This window comes from Cryptotermes secundus, unplaced genomic scaffold (assembly GCF_002891405.2).
Source record: "Cryptotermes secundus unplaced genomic scaffold, Csec_1.0 scaffold70, whole genome shotgun sequence".
NCBI classification, from domain to species: Eukaryota; Metazoa; Arthropoda; class Insecta; order Blattodea; family Kalotermitidae; genus Cryptotermes; species Cryptotermes secundus.
In genome coordinates, this window is record NW_019734964.1 from 1,321,495 (window position 1) to 1,339,999 (window position 18,505).

Below are 18,505 nucleotides of genomic sequence, written 5' to 3' on the forward strand. Positions count from 1 at the left end.
GTCGGATGTGATTCAATGGTTGAAGGGCAAGGCACTCCATTTTGGAATGTGGCAATAATGACAAGTATTCGTATCTGTGACACATAGGCTTTGTTCTGTAAATAGCATCACGAAACGAGCACATGGTTAAGAACGAAAATGTAATTCTCTGCTTTCTCTAGAACATGAAAATAGTGGCGATTATCATGTTATACGCCTTATGTACATATTTGTGTGTCACTAAAGTATAATTAACACATGAAGTCATCGTTATTTATAGAATTGGAATAAACGTGAACAACGGAATCACGTGATTCTGACTAGCATGTCGAATATGATAAAACATGTCGCTCACCATTCGTGTGTATAGCGTTAATTGTGTTAGCAGCGTCACGGCAATATAGCAGCGTGATTAAAGAAATCACGTTCGAGTCGTGTTGTTTTGTACAGCACGCTGTGCCTGAGGTAACTAAAATTTCCTGACTCGTAAGAATGTAAGATGTCTGAAATAATACAACAGAAAGAGACGTCAAATGATCCACATTTTCTTTCATTCATTTTAATGCCACCTTCATTCCTCATATGTTCTTTTTTGCAACTGATTCCGTAGATATTTGTCTTTAGAGCAAACACAATGAATGCAAACACTTCCTACAGTCCGCCTGTTTTTTTGGTATTTCGAATTTTAATTGAATTCTTGCTGATATCTGTAAGTTACATTTAGTCCTTAGCATCCCGTCAGATCTTTAATATCCTTGAACAAATTTATTTCTTTTAGTCATTCTAGTTGAATGCTAAAATACACGTAATATCCTACTTCATATTTGACAGAGCCGGGATAGGTCAATGGGTATGTTGATGGGGTGGGCGGCCGGGGTTCGATTCATGGCAGGGACAAAATAATTTTCGGTTCTGGGGCCCACCCAGTCTCCTATCTAATGGATACCGGGGGTAAAGCAGCGGTCTGTGAAGTTGACCACTCACCTCGATCAAATGCCAGGCTCAAGAGTAGTGGAGCTATACCTCCACTCTCCCATACATCTTCATGGCGTAGTGCTTAATTAATTAAGCCGCAACATGTCATGTCTTCATCTAAGGATACCCAAACTCTGGAGTTGATATAATGTCGTTAAATAAATGAACAATTTAAAATACATACAATGTACTGGATTTTTTTCTTGAAAATATATGAAATGGTCATTATCACGCCGGAAATTTTGTACTTCGTCAAATTTAATTAAATAGTTTTTGGAGATGGACCTCAGATTTCAAGTCCACTCACATTTGTACTCGCAACACGCGATCTGTTTCCTGTAATGCGACATATGAAGCAAAACGAAGGCCGTTACATCCATCTGCAGTCCTTTGGACGCTCAGCTCAGGAAATTTCCACGATTACAGTCTTCCCCTCCCTTCCCCTCCCCTCCCACCGTATGAAACCCCCACTGTGAGAATCGCAACAGTGATTACAAAGAATCCTATTGTGCAAAGAATCGAAAACGAATTCGCACACGTGTTGACGTAATCCTATGTCACGTGATTTCCCAGAACTGTCTCCAACCACAGCTGTATGTAGATCAGTCTATGGCAGGTTACAGTGTAAATCTTGAGCTGCTTATTCAGCTGTTCGAAACGGCCCGTTTTTCCGAATTGAGAGGTTCCTTGCCATGTTTTTTTTTTTTTTAAGAGTTCACCGGACTCTGTACCGAGTCAGGCAAATTCAGCTCATACACTCACACCATATTCTTCCAAGTCTAATTTTAATACACACCCATAACATTAGCTTATAGAATGTATATTCTGATTGCTGATTAAACAAAAAAAAAATTTTAATATCAGCTTTCCGCCCATGACACTGTCTCCCAAATAGTCTCTTTCCTTGAGGTATACGTTTCTTTACTTCATGTGTTAACATCCCTCCCATCCGAACCGTCATGTAGAAACCATTAGGTGTAGAACCAGATTGTGAAGCTCCCCATAATGTAATTTTCTTCGTTTCTCTCTTACTTATCCTTCTGAAGTCCAGATATTCTTTTTTAAAATAGAAAGTGGCGCTGGGGCAGATTGTCTCCGAGTACATCGGTTTCCCCTGCCAATCTTCATTCCACCAAATTCTCCAGCAACATAATCACTCGGGGCAGGTACAATAGGCAAATAAGCGGCCGCCGTGCCGAGTGGACTCACCTGGACTTCAGTCCCCACTAAGCCAATAAAAAAATAATTTNAAAATTGTTCCTTCATACGTATGAAGGTTCTGAAAGCGCTGACTACGAAAAGTGCTGTCTTCTGGGTTGTGTCACCACGTAGTCTGGAAATGGAGGCAATGTGTTCATCCGAAACGTCGGCTTCTTACGAACTGGTAGAGATCCCCATTAAGTTATGAAAGGTAAAAGGTAACAGGCCGTGAAGGCCCATAGGGTTGTGATACGTCGAGGCTCCCACATTTTCAAGACAATCGGCTCACAGGTGGCTGTGAGGTTGTCAGCCTTACGCGCTGGCCGGCCACCCTTTACCCGCAAGAATATTCCTGGTACTCATTTCTCTTAGAGGCTGAGTCAACCACAGTGCCATAGTGCGGCTATGGCTATGATTAGGTCAATAGAAGAAAACCAATAACCTCATCGGGACTCGAACCCGCGACCTTCCGATTTGTAGCATAGTGCCTCAACCAACTACGCTACCTTGTACCCCGCATTGAGCTATGTATATAAGATACACATTCATAATTTTGCACCGTCGCCATGTTTGTAATTGTTAACTTAAAAAAATCTCGCAAATAATGTGTAGATGCCTTTATGATCTATTTCCATACAAAATTTCGCATGCCTAGCTCATATGGATTTCGAGCGACTGACGCTTATGTTTACGTACCACAAAAATAAATACCAAACAATAGTTGTGGGTCCATATTTTTCGAAGATCCATCACTACACACAGTATTAGGACCCTGCATTAAATGGCTCTGGCGTGCCACCTCAGAAGTTAACACCACCGCTATTTTGATATTTTTGGTACTGACCGCCTCTGTGATCTAGTGGTCAGAGTTCCTGGCTACAGATCCGGAGGTCCCGGGTTCGATTCCTGGCGCTACCTTATTTTCTGAGAAGTAGTGGGTCTGGAACGGGGTCCATTCAGCCTCGTGAGGATAACTGAGGGGCTACTTAAATGGAAGAGTAACGGCTACGGTCTAGAAAACCGACATTAACGGCCTTGAGGATTCGTTGCACTGACCACGCGACACCCCTCTATCCGCTAAAGTTGGCACTAACTTCGCCGACAAGTGGCGGTCGCTCGGTCGATACAGTTCGCTTGCGGACTAAAGCCACGGAGTTTTTTATAAATTATAAAATAAAAAAGTGAGTTGCCTGTAGAAATACGATATCCAGAGCAAGTTTCGTGAGTATCCATCAGCTGGATACTATAAGGCTAAATCGTCTTTCCACATAAAATGAGGAAAAGAGGTTAAGAAGTAATTTATTTATAGGATTTGATAGAAAAGAAGGAAATACAAAAAGATTCCGACCTGGGCCATAGAATGTGCCCATGATCTCGAACGTAAATATGTTAAATTCGTTAGAATAGCCGCAAAGTAGTTTGAATGTCAAACCGTGTAGTCAGTTTGAGGTTATAATGAGACCTTCCAGTGGCGTCTTGGCCCTGACAACCAATTGGTTGGAATCAATCAGACATGATAATGTCTGTAATATGGTCCTTTGCCCCGCCTGTACGTGCGGTACACAAAGAAATTGCCTCAAGATCGTGGGTGACTTTCTGTTCAAAGTAGAAATGAGTGGGAGAGGTCTGATAAGAGACTGGCTCGTCTGTCTGTGAATAATGATTACGGAGATAATACAGATGTTATTACGTTTGCAAACCACTGTACTCTTTATGAGTGATTTCCGCCCCATAATAACAAGGGTTAACGCGGGAACCTCTGTGTATGATATCACAATAAAACCACATTAATTAATTAATATGACACATAATCGTGAATATTATTTTTGCAGCAGTGGATGATGAACTGTTACTTTCTAGTTTTTTTTTTAATTGTACACAGCACACAGCATACAGGAACACATCAAACCATAAGCCATACAACCTCAAGCTGACGTCTCCCATCTTCGGGATGAATTAACAAGGAGGAGTTCAGCATTTATATCAAATATTTTAACATTTTAGCGTTTTAACTTAAAAAATAGGTTCGGATGAAAAGTGAGAACTTGAGAGTGTACTCAACTATCTTAGCATGTTTTGTGCTTTTACACGTCAACATATCGTAGCAGCGTCCACACGACAAACAAAATTGTGAACATCAAAAACAGTGACAGTGTTTCCATAATTGTAGCAAGTGCCTCTGATGATGGTTGTGTCAAACCGAAACATGTAAGGCAGAAATAATAATAAAAAGTGACCTACAAATTGTTACACTCGACGGACTTTCTATTAACTTTGTTACTTTCTAGATTCTGCTTGCCTTTGTTTCAAGTTACAGCATTTGAAGAAGGGAGTATATTTGCAAATTTGGGACCGGATCTACTAGGATAACAAGCCATGTTGTATAATCTCGGGCCCCTCCGCTCAAGTACACGCACTGATACTGTACTATAGGCAACCGACAGGACATGATACGTCTTTAATAAACAATTATGTACATCACTCAAAAACAGAAGATGCGACAAATAATAGTGTTTTTGTGCTGTGTACAAAGACGACCTAATGAAGTATAGTTTTACTGTAAAAAATTCTAAGAAATACTTTGTTATGCAAATTGTATAGAGGCTGAGTAAGGCTGACAACCTTACCGCCATCTTTGAGCCGATTGTCTAGAAAATGTGGGATACTTAACGTCTCACAACCCTATGGGACTTCATGGCCTGTTACAGGGATAGCTTTACTTTTTTTTTTTACTTTTATAAATATAAACCATACAGTGTGTTCTGTTCAAACCTCCCACATTTTAATTAATCATTGCGAACAAAATGTGGTAAATTATGGATTATAATTAACAGTAGATGAAAGAAAAACACAAAGAATTTTATTCCAGTTTTTCTTCGGTGAAGCAACAGTATCTTGCCGCGTATACCTTGACATGTTAGAACAATTCCTGTATCCCTAGGTAGCCGATCTGCAGCCTAACATAATCTTCCAGCAAGATGGAGGCCCCCCACATTGGGTCTGGATGTTCGGAGGTCCCTCAATGCCACCTTCCAAGATCGCTGGATTGGACGTGGCGGATTAATTCGGTGGCCACCACGTTCACCTGACCTCACTCCGGGGTTACGTGAAGGGCCGTGTGTTCGTGCCTCCAGTGAATGACCTCCCAGATTTACGAGCTCGCATCCTTGAAACGATTGCCACTGTACCAATGGACATGTTGGAAAGAACGTGGCAAGAAACTGAATACAGATTGGATATTGTTCGTGCTACCAATGGTGCACATGTAGAGGTTTATTAGTGTGTCAAATAATTCTTTTTGAGTTCTTGTATATCCTGTAGCTTCATCTTCCTACCATTCATACTTTCTGTTCTAAGATATGATAAAATGTGGGAGGTTTGAATGGAACTTCCTATATTTAAAGATCTATAGCAAGTGTAAAGATAATTTCCTTTTATTACCATGCCTCTGAGGATGGCCTCAACAGCCCGAAACGTGTAAGACCATACATCTGAATATGATCTGATTTGACCTACTCTATGAAATTCCACTGGATGATTCGTTATTCCAATAATTACTAAAATTATAACGTTGAATGTGTTACTAAAAATACGTAATCTTGTAGGATTTGTGGTTATCTGCTTGTCACCTGCTTTCACACTGGTATCTTCCTAGACCCTGAAGATGGAGGCGACATGTTGCTCCTAAACGTCTGTTTTGACTTTCAACAGACTACAAGGCAGTATATCTAAAAAGACCTACCTAATCTTATTTTCCTCATGAACCTTAGCCTCGTAGATCGTGAATATATCATTTGCGTGTATTTTATATATGTTAGGAGCCTGAATAGCGTAGTCTGTGTAACTACGGGCTGGACGACCGAGGGGTCGGAGTTCGAATCCCAGTGGGGTCAAGAATTTTCTTCACGTCCGCCCAACCTCCTATCCAATGGGTACCGGGGGCTCTTTCCCCAGGGGTAAAGCGGCCAGGGCGTGAAGCTGACCGCACCTCCAGCTGGTTCCGAGGCCAAGAAAATGTGGATCTATACATCCACTTTCCCATACACCTTCATGGCGCAGTGCTTGCTTAGTTAAGCACGGGAAAAACACTGCTTTCACCTTTACCTTCCCTATGTTCATGGGTGAAACCAATTTGTGTAAATTCACAGACAGAAGGCGAGATTCCAGTGAAGATTGCTGCCTTCTGGGACGTCATGCCTGGTTGTACCGAACTACACTGAATTACATCCCGAAATGTACACGTCTTGAGCACATTCGAAATTCTTCGAATGAAGAGAGTCATACATTTTGTGTGTGCGCGCGCGCCAGCCCGTACGGCATCGCATACCGGATGACAACAATCTTCAGGCAAAACACCTGTTAGAATACGGAGTTCAGAAATTACATCGCTCCCTGAACAGCTGTGTTCTGCCACCAAATATAAGAAAAAGGAAGTTTAAAGATGTTGAGGAATTGATACATCTTTCCCCTTTAATTCCTTGACTTGTGATCCATGACTGCATAGCGTTTGCTCTACTAGTCGCTGCGTGTTATTTGCCAGGCGATAACGATGTTACCCCGGAAACTGGATATCCTTCATTGAAGGTTCGTTGCCTGGGAACGTATTGTTGAATGAAGGTTCGTTGCCTGGGAACGTCTTGTTGTATGAAGGTTCGTTTCCTGGGAACGTCTTGTTGTGTGAAGGTTCGTTGCCTGGGAACGTCTTGTTCTATGAAGGTTCGTTTCCTGGGAACGTCTTGTTATATGAAGGTTCGTTGCCTGGGAACGTCTTGTTGTGTGAAGGTTCGTTGCCTGGGAACGTCTTGTTCTATGAAGGTTCCTTTACAGGGAATGTATTGTTGAATGAAGGTTCGTTTACTGGGAACGTCTTGTTATATGAAGGTTCGTTGCCTGGGAACGTCTTGTTGTATGAAGGTTCGTTGCCTGGGAACGTATTGTTGTATGAAGGTTCATTTACTGGGAATGTATTGTTGAATGAAGGTTCGTTTACTGGGAACGTCTTGTTATATGAAGGTTCGTTGCCTGGGAACGTCTTGTTGTATGAAGGTTCGTTTACTGGGAATGTATTGTTGAATGAAGGTTCGTTTACTGGGAACGTCTTGGGTATAAAACACTGCACATGAATATCTTTTGACATTCTAGTGAAAACTATTAACACGAAAGGACCGACTGTGAAACGACTTGTTCAACATTTGTGTTATGGTTACGTTGAATTGTAGTTACGTCCTTGAGTAATAAAATGACGTCGCAAGAATACGCCTCTAGGTCCTATTTCACGACAAAACATATGAACATCAAAGAGACTACATTCACTTGCTATTGCCTAATGTCTGTGGCCTAACAATAGCGAAGGAACTGCGTAGGTTTCCTTGGCAACTTTCCGTATTCTGTCCTTAAAACATCTGATGTAATGTTTTTTTCATAAATAATGACCCGTTAACCCACACAGCTGTTGATCAAGGACTGTGCATGATGTGACCTTTGTTGTGTCGTCAGTCGTAACGGTTAAGCATAAAGCTCTAACAAGAACTGCTATACTTGGAACACCCTACCAGATTCGCTGAAAGACATACTGACTAATCATTTGTCATCTCTCCGTGACATCAGTGTGTTTCAGGGAACACTGAGCAATTTTGTACACCAATCAGTTTGACAGCAAAGCAGCAGTCTGCATGCAAACAAAACAACATTCGTAAACACGTGAAGACTACTGAAGAGATTATTGTGTAGGGTTGTAAAGTGTGTAAACCCGTAACAGTGTTATAAGTATTTGTAGTTACGATTTGCAGGTTGTTGAATAAACCAATTAAAATGTCCAGTATGTAGGCTGATGATTGCAATGTTTTGTAGAAATATGTGATAACAAATTATTCACTGTTGTCCAAATGCCAAATATCAGGAATTGTTTGTTGAATTATTTTGCATGTTTACTAAGAAACCAAACGTGTTAAGGTATTTATTGAAAGATGAACACAGTGTTTATTGCTGCTATCGTATATTGTGATATTAGTATGGAAAGCCGCCATGTCCTAAGCGAGCAAAGAGCATCTCTGCCAGTAAACCTTGTCTCAAACATCTCTGAGGATACGTCACATTCTAAATAGACGACGCGCTGTGCGTGCGCTTTTGGTTGCTGTCGCATGTTGATAACAGAATCTAGTAACTTTCTAATGGTGACATCATAATCCATGTTATTATATTGTTATGCACCCTCAGAGCTGCTTTAGACACACAACATGAAATGCGTACACATAACTGTAAGGCATTTCTTGAACCCGTTGCTTTTGCGTTACGAAGCGAATTGTAGTCTGAGAACCGCAGCTCTAAGAGAACTTTAATAATGAACATAATCGCAAGGAAGGAAGTCTGAACAGACCGGAAGTTCCATTCTACCCACGCTGCGAATTAACTCAGTAAAGAGTACATTCAAAGACCTCATTTCCGCTTGTTAATTCGAAGTGTGTGAGTTTTTTTAACAAGGAATTGCATTGAAATACTCTTGAGTATTGTTTTCTTGATTATAACAATTGAAATGTTCTTACCGTTACCTGAAAGAAGCCCAAGTTCGCTGTCCTCCATCTTGTCCCTGAATTCACAATCCCCCTAATACATGGCATATGTTATGTCTGCATATATATATATATATATACTCGTCAAGTGTCATTATTTTTATCAGCGTCTTAAATATATCTATGACATTTTCCATTGACCTTTTGCGCAGTAACAACGCAACAAAAATTATGAGTAATAAAATGGTCATAATGCAATTTCTTAAATTATTATACATATTAATATAATTTGCCAGAGATAAAACGATTAGGTTATCTGAATTTCACAGTCTGTTCTTTACTTTCACATATCATAAAGTACATTAATTCAAACTTAATCTAACAGCCTAATTTCTGTCGTAACATGTAATGCGCAGGATTTCAGATTATGTTATCTTTATATTTTATTTACACGAAATACATGAAATGAATGCCGATCACAGTGGCCGCGCGGTCTTCGCCCGCTCGAACCCTGTGATTTTGGGTTCGAATCCCAGTTGAGGCATGGATGTCTATGTGCGTTTATTCTGTGTTTATGTTGTTCTGTGTGTAGAGAACGACCTTGCGACACGCTGATCCACCGTCCAAGGAGTCTTGCCGACTGTGTATAAATTAAGAAATTCAAAAAGCGGCCAAGGTCCACAAGGGCTGTACAGTCGGAGATGGATAGATAGATAGATAGATAGATAGATAGATAGATAGATAGATAGATAGATAGATAGATATAAAATAAACGCATAATCGGGAGGTAATGTTTATCCATCCGCAGGTTTTATGACCGAAAGTATTCAAGGCATTTCTCTTATATCCGGTGTAATTCCATCTATTATGGGAACGAAGACGCGTCGTTGATAGTTATTGGCGTAGATCATGACGACATCATTTCAAAGTTACTAGACCCTGTTTGCAACATACTTCCGTAATACAAGCGCCAGTGGAAATCCGAACATATTTATGCAGGTGAGATTTGAGGTTTTCACGGCGGTGACTATGAAGAAAGCAGTCTTCTGGGATGTAGTGCCGTGTAGATATTGTGTTAATCGACGTTCCTCCGAAACGTCGGTTAACACAATATTTACACAGAGCCTCTTTACCGCCTCTTAATTGTTGGTTTCTGGCTTGGTTTACTTTTCTACCCTGAAGATGGAAGTGGCACGTTTCTCTGCTGAACTACACGGTGTTATAGTTCAAAGAAGATTGCATTGTTCCACGACTATCATGTGTTTATAGTTCATTCAAGTCTTAATTCTCGTGCAAATTCGCTTTTATTGGACGAAATTATTGTAATCAATTTTTTTTTTTGCTTCCGTATAAAGGCGCGTCCACATTACTCGTGCTCGTGCCCGTATGACTCGCTATGCTCGCGAGTAAAGTGGACGATATGACAAGTCACGAGACAAGCAAATTTAAAATTGTTTGATTTAAAAACTATAGCCAATAAATTAAAACATGACTACAGCCTATACACACTACGAGTAAATATACGGATCCTCACGCACCGAAGCCTGGCGAGCAACTGAAGTAGTGTGGACTAAGATCTACGAACACAAATAAAAGCCAGACGAGTTTCCCGACGAGCATAAGTCTAGCGAGCACGAGTAATGTGGACGAGCCTTAAAGCAACTTCAGGTTCTGTAGGAGTTAAGGTATAATCGAAGATTTTGAGCACCCCTTAGGAGACAAGAGGCGGTCTCACGGAAACAAGGACAACAATTTGCGCAGTTCGTGTGTTTATAGTTAACCTTGAATTGCTCGCATGTCTAATGACCAACATACCCCGAGAACCGAAGGTTCCTGATAATTAGCTGATACATGTCTTAAAGAAATGGTTGGTATGAAGAGTTCACCATACATTCTTCACGAGTCAGCACTGTAGGATTATTTTGCGACAGTTGCACGCACATTGCATAGAATTAACTGTTAACAGGATGACTTTATAGTTCAGAAAATTTCCGAAATCACTGAACGGGTTTCGATGAAATTTTGTGTGTTGGGTTGTATAAAGGAGCCCGGGGAAACTCAGTCGCTATAGTGACGGGCTACGGTTTGGACGGTCGGGGTACGATTCGAGGCAGGGGAAAGAGATTATACTCGTCTCCTCAGCGTCCTGGTTCAATTTCAAACCGAAAATGTTGTAGACGAGCTGATGTGTGTTCAGATACGTTATAAAATAAATAACTCGCATGTTAACTTACGTCATCAGGATGTGGATGAACAAACATACAGATTTTACACAATGCCATCTCTGTTTAAAATAGTTAAATGTTAACAAATGCAGGTCATAATTTGTGGCTATGTAAAATGAATTCAACTTGTTATTGTGCTTGTCTCCGCTAGACGTTTCGATTCGCTTTAAATTATAATTGCCTGAGTTCGTTGTGACCGCCTCTGTGGTCTAGTGGTGAGAGTTCCTGGCTACAGATCCAAAGGTCTCGGGTTCGATTCCCGGCGTTACTAGATTTTTTTCTAAGAAGCAGTGGGTCTGGAACGGGGTCCACTCAGCCTCGTGAGGATAACTGAGGAGTTACTTGAATGGAAAAGTAGCGGCTGTGGTCAAGAAAACCGAAATTAACGGCCATGGGAATCCGTTGCGCTGACCACGCGACACCCTCTATCCGCAAAAGTTGGCACTAACTTCGCCGACAAGCAGTGGTCGCTCGGTCGGTATAGTTCGCTTGTGGACTAAATGCCGGAGTTTGTTTGTTAGTCATAATGGTAATAATAATAATAATAATAATAGTAAATTATCCCGTCTCTTAAATAATAATAATAATAAATTGTTATTATTTAAGAGACGGGATAGCGCAGTCGGTATAGTGACTGGCTACGGGCTGGACGACTGAAGGGTCGGAGTTCGAATGCCGGTAAGGTCAAGAATTTTCACTTCTCCATTTCGTCCAGACGGTCTCTGAGGTCCACCCAACCTCCTGTCTAGTGGGTACCGGTGGCTCTTTCCGCGATGTGAAGCTGATCGCTCACCTCCAGCTAGCGCGGAGGTCAAGAAAGTGTGGATCTATGTATCCACTGCCTCATACGCCTTCATGGGCTAGTGCTTAATTAGTTAAGCACAGGTACAACTTTGCCTTCTACTACTTTAAAGAATTAAGCGATCCAAATGAAAACTAAAGCCAGATGTACGGACGAATATGCACTACATGGATAATGAGTTGCTTCATCTGACACCAGCTGCAATATTTTTGTCCTAATCATAATTAATAATTCACTTAACGAAGTTAGAGAGCGGCCTCCGTAGTCTAGAGGTAACGTTCCCACCTCATGACTCGTAGTACGCGGGTTCAAATACCCGGCGGACGTCGTCGAATTTTTAAGGGCGGAAAAATTCAGGGAACAAGTCCTCCGGGAAGGACTTTAAGCCGTGGGTCCCGTGTCGTAGCTTTATGGCACGTAAAAGAACCTCATACCTCCAAAGGAGGTCACTGAGCAAAATTGCGGACGTTTGCCGCCCAACAGCAGTCACTAATACCTCCGGTAGATGGGGGAAGCATTATAGATACTTCTCAGCCAGTAGAGCCGGTCTCGCTGGCTGGGCGGGACTGATGGTAAGCACCAATACCGGTAGGATATAGAGACTGGTAGAAATCATAGAGGGAAGCACAATGGACCACTACAGGTCTAAGTGCATGGGGAAACCCACCCTCTCTAATAACTAACTAACTAACGAAGTTAGTGGTGAATTTGCACATAATGAACTGTAATGTACATCGATGTGTACCAAAACTTGAAGTTAGTCCTCAGTGAGCTTCATATTTTACCGTGTGGTCCTCGCACCCCTGCTGTACTGGTCTATTCTCGGAATTTGAATGTCCGATTACTATATGTGACACTTGACGGAAAGTTTCTGTTGACTGAACACTCCTATAATGTAATCAGGAGGCCTCAGACCGAAGCGAAGGCCACCTGTTGTCACTGAGGTGTATCTATGTTTTCCTCAGCCTCGTAAACGGGATAGCTCAGTCGGTATAGCGGCAAGTTACTGGCTGGATGGCTAAAATTTGAGTCCCGGCAGGGGGAAGCGATTTTTCTGTTTTCTACACATCCAAAACGGCTTTATGGCACATCCAGCCTCCTATCCAATGGGTACTTGGGGCTGTTTTCCTGGAGTCAAGCTGGGGCGTGAAGCTGACCACTCACCTTCGTCTTCCGGTTGTACGAGTTCAAGAATGGTGGAGTTATACTTCCATCTCCCCATACGTCTTCATGGCATTTTTTTAACCTTCACCTTTATTCATACGTATTCTGTGATAGTAGCTTGAAATATACGAGGACGGATTTCCTCCATACTCCTTCCTGTACGTCATCCACAGAGATGCTTCGACTTGACGCTGTATAAGCGGTACAGATGAGAAAGCAAGAAACAAGCGAAGCATATTGCATTTACGAGGCAAAACCGAAGTTTTTTAAGTCATGCGTTTGTTGCATAATGTAGGTCAAGCGTCCCCACGGACAATGTATGCAGCTCTGACTCTTGCCAGTGAATTGCGTGCAAACACGCACACTTATGGAGCTGCAATGAGGCGAAACCGGGCTTCCGGCACTGCTCGAATAACGGATCATTTAGAACGGGTCATGGCAAACCATATTCTGCAGCCCGACTGCCGTGGTATAGCGCCCAGTCGTGTTACTTCACATTAGCAAGATCCGGGGTTATATACTCTCAGGGCGGAGACTGTCCTGACTCACGGTTCTAGTGGTGGTTCTACAAGTCAACGGTGGGATGGTGTAGTACGGACCAAGACGTCACTAGACGCTGTATAAACTATGACTCAACGAGGCAGAATGCCTAAGAAGCTGTGCCTCAGTCTTTACGGAACTGGGACTCTCATTACCGTGTTTATGACTTGCCGCCGTGTTACCACTAGACGCTGTATATAACCTGTAACTCCTTGAGATAGTGCTTGAGAAGTTGACAGCCCAGTGTTTATGGAACTCGAGTTTTCATACCGTGTCCTTTAGGCTCTGCGTAGAGCCAAACATTCATTCCACACTTTCATGCCCTGTTATCCTCTCCTCAAGGCCGCGACATAGCTCAAGCGGTTACTCGCTGGCTTCCCAACGCGGCGGCCCGGGTTCGATCCCGGGTCTGGTCAAGTGGGATTTGTGGTGGACAAAGTGGCGCTGGGGAAGGTTTTGTCCTAGTACTTCGGTTTCCCCTGCCAATCTTCATTCCACCAACTGCTCCACAATCACCCTCACCTATCATCTGAGGCTGGTACAATAGGCCAGAAGTGGCTGCAGTACAAGGGACTTAGTCCCACCCCACTAGCAATAAAAAAATTCCTCTCCTCTGCTCTTAGGTCTCCGAAGTGGTATGTTTCCATCATTTTTACCTACTAACTTTTTGGGCGCAAGCAGTGTCGATTGAGATGCAAAGATACGAACGGTGAATCAAATTTGCAAATTAGAAAGAAAGTAAAGTTATCCCTGTAACAGGCCATGGAGGCCCATAGGGTTGTCAGACGTTGAGGCTTCCACATTTTCTAGACAGCCGGCTCACAGATGGCGGTGAAGTCAGCCTTACGCGCCGGCCGCCGTTTACCCGCAGGAAGATTCCTGGTACTCATTTCTGTTAGAGGCTGAGTCGACCCCTGGACCGTGGCGCGACTGGAAGGATTAGGTCAATTGAAAAATCCAATGACCTCATCGGGAATCGAAAAACAAAATAAACATGTCAGTGTAAAGGCAGCCAGCACCCACAAAATTATGTGTACAACGTAAAGAAGGTAATACGTTAAGCACCACGCCATGAAGGCGTATGGGGGAGTAGAGCAATATCTCCACTGTTTTCTTGACTTCGGCGCTAAATGGAGGTGAGTGATCAGCTTCACGCCCTAGCCGCTTTATCTCCATGTAAAGTACCATCAGTAGCAATTGGATAGGAGGCTACGTGGGCCCCGGAGCTGGTCTGGGCACTCTGGAGAAAAATCTCTTGTCCCTACCGGAAATGGAAATCCTGCCGCTCAGTCCGAAGCCCTCCGTTACGACAGCGCCATATTTACGAGTATTAAAATATATCTTAGTGAATGAGCAATGCCCAACACAATTGCAACATAATTAATGAGACCACGGTGGCAACGTTAATCGATGGCGTCGTGGCTTGAGGCACTATGCTACAAGCCGGAAGGTCGCGGGTTCGATTCCAGATGATGTCATTGGATATTTCAATTGACCTAATCCTTCCAGCCGCACTATGACCCTGGTGTCGAGTCAACCTCTAACATAAAATAGTACCAGGAAACTTTCTGGGGGTAAAGGGCAGCCGGCGCGTAAGGCTGACAACCTCACCGCGATCTGTGAGCTTATTGTCTAGAAAATGTGGGAGCCTCAACGTCTCACAATCCTTTGTGACTCCACGGCCTGTTAGAGGGATACTTTTGCCTTACAGCTGTTACGAAGATGTGTACGCGACTTGCGAGCCACAATGTGGCACGCCCCTATCTGTTATTGCTACTAACCTTCAGACAGTCATTATCTGTATACCTGAGGGGGATATTTGACATCCCGAAAGACACGTGACGTGTAACCATCTTGCAGATAACGTGCGTAGTCAGGATTATGGCTGCAGGCTACCGGCTGTTTCAACAGTAAGAATGGCTTAGATATCAATGCAAGAAAGGGAGCAATTTTTGTTTCATAACAGCATCATTACCAAGAACAATTTGTGTGGGATTTGTGGTGGATGAAGTGGCGCTGGGGCAGGATTTCACCAGTTGCTCCTCATTCGCCCTCACCTATCATCTGGGGCTGGTACAATAGGCCAGAAGTGGCCGCAGTACAAGGAACTTAGTCCCACCCCACTAGCAATAAAAAAAAGAACAATTTGTCAGGAGCAGTGAGCTTGGAATCTTTGTCTGATTATCGTTTAGTAATAAATGAACATCCGTTCCTGTTCTATACTACCCTGATTAGTCTAGTATAAAGATGCTATAAAACAGAGTCTTTCAGGCCAGTGTAGAGGTAGAGGGGCAGTAGGCCCATTTGGCCCAGGCGCCTGTCCTTGGGGGCCCCAGTTATACTCTTATTTAATTTAAAAATACATAATATATAAGCTGGGGGTGGGATAGCGCAGTCGGTATAGCGACTGGCTACGGCTGGACGACCGATGGATCGGAGTTCAAGTCCCGGTAGGGTCAAGAATCTTTTCCACGTCGTCCAGACCGGCTCTGAGTCCCACCCAGCATCCTATCCAATGGGTACCAGGTGACCACTCACCTCAAGCTAGTGACGAGGTCAAGAAAATGTGGATCTAAACATCCACTCCCCCATACGCCTTCATGGCATAGTGCTTAATTAGTTAAGCACAGAGACGACCTTTTTATAATATATAAGTAAGAATGTGGGAATTCCGTTTAATTTAATTGTTGATGTATTATTCTTGGTCTTTCATTTTTATTACTTTTGCATTTTTTAGATGACAGAAAATCTATTTTTTTCAAAGTATTTTTTTAAATACTCGTATGTTCATGTATTTTTAGGGCTCTCGGAGTGGGGTTGGGGGGGACCTCATATTTGTGACTGTCCCGGGCTCCATTTGACTTCCCTCAGGCCCCGCGTTCTAGTACAGTCTGGTCACTTGCATTGCAAGTTTCTTTTTCTTTATTGCTAGTGGGGTGGTACTGCGGCCGCTTCTGGCCTATTGTACCAGCCCCAGATGATAGGTGAGGGTGATTGTGTAGCAATTGGTGGAATGAAGATTGGCAGGGGAAACCGAAGTACTCGGAGAAAACCTTGCCCAGCGCCACTTTGTCCACCACAACTCCCACTTGACCAGACCCGGGATCGAACCCGGGCCGCCGCGGTGAGAAGCCAGCGACTAACCGCTTGAACTATGGCGCGGCCCTGCATTGCGAGTTAGTCAACGTTCTCAGCCCGGTAGCCATATTGATTTTTAGGAACGTTTCCTTCCTGTTTTGTAATAGACAGTAAAATCACATGTACTATTAAGGACTTTTTTTTTTTTATTCTCGGAAACGTACTTCGCAGTTAAGTGTTCCTTTGACTGTCCCGATTATATAACGAACATGAATATTATAGACAATAATTGACTAGTCTTTAGCCTACTCATAGCGAATGAAGTGGCTGTTGAATCAGCTAAAGTTTGCGGCGGTCGCTTGCGGACTAAAACCACGAAATTTGTTTGTGGCTGTTGAATCATCAGGTAAATGTAAAATCATCCACCGCTGATATTGTTTAAATGGACAGACGAATGTCCATGATTTCCATTTGGTATGCCACTAGAGGCAGGCCGCGCCATAGCTAAAGCGGTTAGTCGCTGGCGGCCCGGGTTCGATCCCGGGTCTGGTCAAGTGGGATTTGTGGTGGACAAAAGTGGGGCTGGGGCGGGTTTTCTCCGAGTCTTTCAGTTTCCCCTGCCAATCTTCATTCCACCAAATTCTCCATCATCATAATCACCTGGGGCAGGTACAATAGGCCAATCAGTGGCCGCCGTACCTAGTGGACCCAGCTGGACTCCCCCCCCCAGCGAATTAAATGCCTCTAGAGGCCACTCCACATCTTTTCCTCTTAGTTTCTCAGCCTCATCCCCAACCAACGTAACAGCGATAGCAACTTCAGCGTGTGAAGTGCGGGCCTGTAGATGGGGAATGCTGTACGCAGTATTACGACAGTGCATATCCTATATCTGACATTTTTTTTTTCAATTGCTCTTCCAGCCCATTCAGGACCCAGGCCTCTTATTGAGTCCATTTTCTCACAGACTGTAGGACTCCTTGGACAAGTGATCAGCCCGTCGAAAGGCCGCTGCCTACACACAGAATAAACGCATAAACACCAAACACCCATGCTCTGAATGGGATTCGAGCCCACGATCTCAGTGTTCGATCGAGCGAAGACAGTTCATGTCTTGGACCGCGCGGCCACTGTGATCGGCCACGTGACATTTACGCGGGATATTAAAATCTCATGTATCTAGCATCTTTCGTTATCACAGTCGTCAAGTACGAGATAAGTGAGATTAATTTAGTGAAGTAAAACGTAACAGTAAATCGGGTGCGACAGTTGGGAAGCCTAGTTCACAATGATTCGACGGTTATAGGAAATCCTGAAATTCTAAACTCTATTCATGACACCTGTCCAATGACAGTGAAACAGTATTGAAATGAGCGTACTTCGTTACTTTACTGGACTGCTTGTTGTACCGTCATGAGAAACAGAGAAATCGCTTGACCCGTTCTTATTTGAGGATCCCCGAATAACGTAAAGAAAAGCAATAATTTATTGCTTGGAGAGTGAAAATGTTCATTCCATATGGCCTTTTTGCTGTGAAAAATCGTTGTAGTTTTCTCGCTTTCCCCCAATTGGCGATTTCAGCACAGCAACAGCGTTTCTTAGAACGCAACCCAATTGCCTCCTGTGTCTGTTGGGTGGCCTACATATCACGGTCCAGGCATCAGCCTTACATTTTCACATTTCAGTATCGTTTCTTCTCCGACCACATGTTCTCCAAGCCAAACAGTTGACGAATATAAGGTGACACGTCTTTTTTTAGGCCAGAAACTTCTTAGAATCCATTGACTTAAATCAGAGAGAATTTATGTCGTGAACTGTGTTATGGTACAGTTTAGGCTTATTAGATGTTTTTTCTATTTTTGCTAGTGGGGTGGGAGTAAGTCCCTTGTACTGCGGTCACTTCTGGCCTATTGTACCAGCCCCAGATGATAGGTGAGGGTGATTGTGGAGCAATTGGTGGAATGAAGATTGTCAGGGGAAATCGAAGTAATCGGAGAAAACCTGCCCCAGCGCCACTTTGTCCACCACAAATCAAA